Below are 6458 nucleotides of genomic sequence, written 5' to 3'. Positions count from 1 at the left end.
TGGGAAGAATCTCAGGCACTTCTTTGATCCACCAAGACAAATGTTGGATCAAGATACTCAGAGCCTTTTCCAGTGAAGTTTTATCTCCAAGAATGCAGATTCCTCAGTCCCTCTTCATCCCTATTTAATGTCTGACCACCTTTACTGTGATTTTTTTTTCTAATATCAGATCAAAATTTGTATATCTGCAACACGTCTGTTATCTCTCGTCCTTTCACTCTGCACATGTGAGAAGAATCTGCCTCTTTGTACTGTTTAACCACCTACCCACAAAATTATAATGGGGTTGTGTTCTTGCTATCATCAACAGCAATAAGACAACCCCATTTTAATTTTGTTTCCAGAGCAGACAAACCCTATCCTTTCAACCTCTCCTCATACATAATCTGCTTCTACCTATGTTGGAAGCCCTCCAGAATTTCAACATCTTTCTTGTCACCAGGGACACCAAACTGGACACCATACTCCAGATGTGGGAGTTGAACGAGGGGAAGAATCACTTCCCATTACCTGCTGGTTACACTCTGTGCCTGAGTGCCTGACAGTGTGCTGTTGGCCTTCATTCCCCTAAAAGCACACTGCTGACAAAGGTGCACCAGCACACATGACCCTTTTCTGCAAAGGTGTTTTCTAGCCGAATAACCACCAATATGTCCTATTGTGTGGGCTTTTTCTTTCCTATATGCAGGACTTCACACTGCCTTTGCTAAAATTTGTCGGGTTCTTGTCAGCTCCAGGCTAAAGACTTTTTGGAACCTTCTTGAGGGTATCATTGCTCTGTAGCGTATTCATGAGTCCTTCAGCTTGATCTCATCTGCCCAGTTCCTGAGGATGCATTCCATCCATCATTCTGGTTGCTAGTGGTGACAAGAAATATCAAGCTCCTAGCACTGACATATTTCCAGCACTGTTGTACTCTATGTTGTGATTCAAATTTTGAAAAACTGAAAGATTAGTGTTTCTTTTTACATGTCTAGACATCTTCATAACTTTGGAAAATGGCTAAGTTACTTATGCCTTGTCAAGCTGAGCAGGTCAACTTCTACATTCTTTTCATATTCTGTGTCTAGTGCCTCTAGCCCCTCACCAAAAAGTTGTTCTTTCCAGTTAGATTGATAGGTCCCAGGAGATTGGAAATTTCACCAGGGAAATTTTAGATCATAATATTTGTAGAGGAACATTGCAAGGCTGCTGCGGTTGAATTTAACGTCAATAAAGCACTTGCAATTTTCTATGCTCAAAGGTTTAAAAGCATGCTGTAAAGTGCTTTGTGTCATTTTGCAAGTAAATATTAAGGAATGGGTTCCAAAGCAGAACTGGAGCATCACAGTGAGGCACCATGCCAGGGGAACAGGATATTCACACCACCTACCTGGGGTTACCAAACCAAAAAGCCCACATTAAAAGCCTTACTTGCCTATACAGAAAGTAGAGGTAGGTGACTCAAAAAGGTGGCAGAAGGTCCAAATGTCTTTTGCTGGTGCTCTGAATAATTCACTGGAGTTGTTTACTCCTAGTCACAAACTGTTCAAGCAGCCCAGCATCGTAACATCATGTTTGAACAAGGTGTGCACCTTCCCTCGCTGTGTTACTTGAAGGGGAGTTTTAGAGCCAGAAACATCAAATGTAAATTCTAAACAACTACATTCTTCTAGCAACTGCTGTCCTGGTTGTCCTCCTGCTGTCCTGACGAATGCTCCCTTTTTGGTTGCACAATGGCACACCTCCTCCAGCAGAAAGAAAGGGCCTGTGATGATGAATGGCTTCCAGCCTTGAGGCAAGAGCAGTAATGTACAGCATGAATGGGGCAAATCAAGCCCCCTCAAGCTGGATTCCAGCCTCATTTTTTAGCATAGATTCTGATTATGAAGTAGAGGTTAGATGTTTACAGCCACTTTCCTACTGTTGAAAGTATCTGTGAATGTTAGCTGTGCTATCACTTGCTCTAGTCGGTGCTAGCTGGGCCACCTTTGCTTGTAAAATTGTGTCCTTTAGGCATCTTAGAGATGCAACAACATTAGTTTTTGTGTTTAAATGGAGAGATACACCCAGGTTTAAATTAGAAATAATCCTGGGTGTGGACAATAGAACAATGTCAATGATCAAAGAAAGTCATACTGGAAATTTTAGAAATCTGTTCTGTCTGAACAAAATCAGATTTGTGTGTGTGTGTGTGTGCATTCTGCTGTTCAAGAACTTAAGTGTAGAAGTTATCGTTAACTTTCTATTTGATCTCATGCTAAAATTTTAGTGCAGCTGTGATGGACACACTCGACTCCTGCTCCCACCTACGACAGGCTGTCACCTTAAATCAAGTGCACTGATATTTCCTTAACAATGGCAGAAATGTGTTGCAAGTGACTTAATTCCGGGAAGTAGTAAGCAAGCAAGTGGTGCATAAGGACAGATAATACGGTAAGTTAAAATACCACATCATTAATTATTTCTTTGTATGCTTGTTGTTTGTGCAAATAATTATATATGAAGTTATAAAACTTAAGTCAAGAATTTACGAAGCCAGATATCAAATGCAATACTGGATTTCCAAGGAACTACCACATGTCCAGTAATAGAAAGCATTTAAGTTCCTTGGAAGTTAGACAAACAAGCAACTTATTTAGATGTTATGTCATGACTTTTAGTTACTTAAGTAAGCCAATCAAATATTAATACCTGAAACAACACATAGTAGCACGCACATCCTTCATTTTGTTCTGTTTTCATTCAGAGGAATAGAAGCAGTACTTTGTTTATTTGCTTAGTTAGTTAGTTAGTTGATTTTTTTAAATTTTTACTGAGTTTCCTAGTATGAGACCCACATGCAGATTATAGCTCTGCAGTATTATCTGAAAAGTATTTTAATATAAATTTTTGGCTAGTATAATATACAGTAATACATACAATTTGTTACAAACCTTTAAGATGTTGCAACAGTCTGTTCTGTTGGCTGGCTCTGTCTATTTGGACTTCATGCCAGAACAGATCGCTTACTTCACTGATCCATAATTAAACATGAGGAATCCCCAAGAAACATTTCCTGGCATGACATCCGTGGCTAGTGGCTTCAAGCACAGCCACTTTGGAAAGCTTGCTTGCCATGAACAGCCTACCCAACCATCAGCATGCCATAACCCAGCAGTGGTTGGGAATACACGGGCATACAGCAATTACCCCCACAATTTTACAGAAAGTTGTCACCACAAAGATGTCTGTTCTAGAGAAAGCTGCCACTTTTTGTCTGTTCCTTAAGTGTGAGTAAATTAGGCTCTTACCTCTTATGATATGAGAAGATGCCTTGCAGGCTGGAAGGCGACCAGTGCTGTAAAGCAGAAATGGCAGATCCCTCATTACTGCTGCACAGAATTCCACAGGCATGTCACAAAGCGAAAAAAGCCAACATGCTTTATCTTACAGTTATTAAATCCTTGCAGACACAGATAAGTACACCGGGACAGCAGGGCTGAAGTGGGACATGTGGACTGTGGGGACGGTGTCCCTTTCTGCCAGACACAAACATGTACTTACCATGAAGCTTTCTCTGGAGATGGGACAGCCCAGATTCAAGGGCTCTTTTATAGACTCTGGTCAGCACATGCTGCAGATGCCTCCTCTGTCTTTGGGCAAAGAATTTTGGCAAACCTTGTTTTTGGCAAAGCATTGTCTGGCAAACTGAACGAACTGAGAACTGTAAAGTGATGTTAATAGATATAATTAGAAGTTTTTGGTCTCTCACTAGCTATGTGAATAAATCTCCTATAAATAATATGAGAAGATTCCTAAGGAAGAATTTCAATGAATGCTGACTGGAGGGATGAGGGTAACTACTAATAACTGTAGGCCATAGATGCTCTATGAATCTGAGCTAAGGAAGCGGGGACAACCATTCACTGGACAAGCACAGTGACATTTGGGTGCATACCTTAACCTTTTCTGAGGCCACCATAAGCCTGATGACAGCTGCCTTTTAACAGAGCTCTCTTCTTACAGACGTTGGATACGAGACATGGATTTTACTGTTGTCTGCATTGCTTATCTTAATCAGATTATGAAATATTACTTTGCTTCCCTTCTTCCAGTTGTAACATAATATAGCACAATGTATCAGTGAGAATAGCTACCTTGAACCAAATTAAGTGTTCATTGAGTTGTAATCCATCTCTGGATATAAATATAAAATAACTTTAATGTCGGTATCTTCCAACATTTTGAAATCTTGAGTTTAGATATTCATAGAAAGATTTATAGAGATTTATATTTTAAATTGATTTATTGAAAAATACTTTCTTTAGTGGTGTTTATTTCCCTGTCAATCCCTAGTTCTTCCCATAATACAAAATAATCAATAATCCCTCTCCACGTAACGAGGCAAATACTACTAATATATCTTATCTCTACTTCTATAAACATCATTACTTAGTTCTCATTAGCTCTGACATTCTCCCCTATGATTTTCTTGTTCTTCCTCCTCTCTCTCAAGATTACATGCAGTGTTAATACTGCAACTCCATAGATCTTAACACTGTCTGTCACTGTATTAGATGGTTAGTGTTGCTTCCCTGTGTACATTACTTTGCACTTATCAACATATTTTGTCCAGTGTAAGTATCACAAAATTCTTTCACAGCTCTTCTCAGTTTATTTTTTCCCACTGAGAATAACTTTGTGTCATTGATGACATTCTTGGACACCTAGACGTGTTTTTTCAAGGTGGGGATTATTTCATCCTTAATTGGAAGAACTCTATCACATTAGACTCAAATATGTGGAACTCCATATGTAATGACAGGTAGTCTTACTGTTTGCCTTTGTTGAGACACATAGTCAGGATGGAATAGTAATTCAGGTAAAGAAAATACCAGGAGGGCTGCATGGAGGAATAAGGAGATCATGGCAAAACTCAAGACACAAAAAAGCAGCATTCAGATGATGGAAGCAAGAACAGGTAACCTAGGAGGAATACAGAGACACTGTCCAAACATGCAAGGATAAGTTAAGGAAAGCCAAAGCCCTAATGGGATTGAATTTGGCCAGAGAAGACAAAGACAGCAAGAAGGGCTTCTGTAATTACATAGGTGACGAAAAGAGTAGGGAAAATGTGGGCCCATTACTGAAAGAGTTGGGGACCCTGGTGATACAAGAAATGGAAAAGTCGAAGGTACTAAATGCTGTTAGCAAGACTTTCAGGAATCCTAGGTCCCAGAGAACAGAGAGAAAGTCTGGAGGAAGGTAGGTATGCCCTTGGTGGAAGAGCATCAGGTCAGGGAATACTTAAGCAAACTGGACATACAAAATTTCATGGGCCCTAAAGGGATATACCCACGAGTTCTGAGGGAGATGGCTGGTGTCATTGTGAGGCCAGTTTTGATAATCTTTGATCAATCATGGTGATTAGCAGAAATGCATGAAGGCTGGAGGAAAGCAAACATTATTCCTGTCTTCAAGAAGGACAAGAAGAAGGTCCAACGGAACTACAGGCCAGTAAGCTTCAACTTGATTCTTGGAAAGGTATTGGAGCAACTAATCCTGGGAACCATTTCCAAACACCTGTAGGACAATAAAATCATCAGGATCAGTCAGCATGGCTTCACCAGGGGGAAATTGTGCTTCATCAACCTTATCACCTTCTATGATGAAATGACTGGCATGGTAGATAAGAGCAGAGCAGTGGATACTGTCAACCTTGACTTCAAGAAGACCTTTGTCACTGTCTCACATACGATCCTTATAGAGAAGCTGTTGAAGTGTGGGCTTAATGAAAAGACAGTGATGTGGACTGAAAACTGTCTGAATGACCAGACTCAGAGGATGTTGATGAGTGACACAAAGTCTAGTTGGAGACCAATAACTATCCCTGAACCCTAGGAGTCAATACTAGATTCTGTTCTGTTTAACATCTTCATTAATGATCTACATGATGGGGTAGAGTGCACCTTAGCAAGTTCACTAATGATACAAAACTGGGAGGAGTGGCTGATATGCCAGAGGTTCAGGTCAGACTGTCATCCAGAGGGACCTGGATAGACTAGAGAAACGGGCTGACAGGAATCTCATGCAATTCAATAATAAGCCTGCACCTGGAGAGGAGGGACAATGCGAGGCACCAATATTTTCCAGGGTGATACAGCTGGAAAGCAACCTTGCAGAAAAGGACCTGGAGGTCCTGGTGAACACCAAGCTGAACATGAGCCAGTGATGTGACCTTGCTGCGAAGAAGGCTAACAAAGTCCTAGGCTGAATTAGGAGGAGTATTGCCAGTGGGTGGAGTGAGGTGATCCTTCTCATCTGCACATCACTGGCGAGGCCACACCTGGAGTACTTGTTCAGTTCTGGGCTCCACAGAGACATGGACATACTGGAGGGAGTCCAACAAAAGACTGTCAAAATGATTGAGGGACTGAAGCATGTCCTATGAAGAAAGGCTGAGAGAACTGAAACTGAGGGACCCTAGAGAAGAGAAG

The 6458-nt window shown here is 40.9% G+C and overlaps 1 long non-coding RNA gene across 2 annotated transcripts in view; it reads left to right on the top strand.

The window, feature by feature from the left end:
- Positions 1–6458, top strand: part of LOC136109527 (uncharacterized) — a 40746-nt gene that overhangs the window by 21386 nt on the left and 12902 nt on the right. For both annotated transcript variants that reach the window (XR_011741766.1, XR_010652514.2), the window contains one exon: positions 2252–2415. This is a non-coding gene — a long non-coding RNA (uncharacterized lncRNA). The remainder of the gene's footprint in view (positions 1–2251; positions 2416–6458) is intronic.

The sequence above is a fragment of the Patagioenas fasciata genome, chromosome 18 (assembly GCF_037038585.1).
Source record: "Patagioenas fasciata isolate bPatFas1 chromosome 18, bPatFas1.hap1, whole genome shotgun sequence".
NCBI classification, from domain to species: Eukaryota; Metazoa; Chordata; class Aves; order Columbiformes; family Columbidae; genus Patagioenas; species Patagioenas fasciata.
The sequence above is the reverse complement of the archived record's forward strand: the minus strand, read 5'-3'. Positions and strand labels throughout refer to the sequence as shown.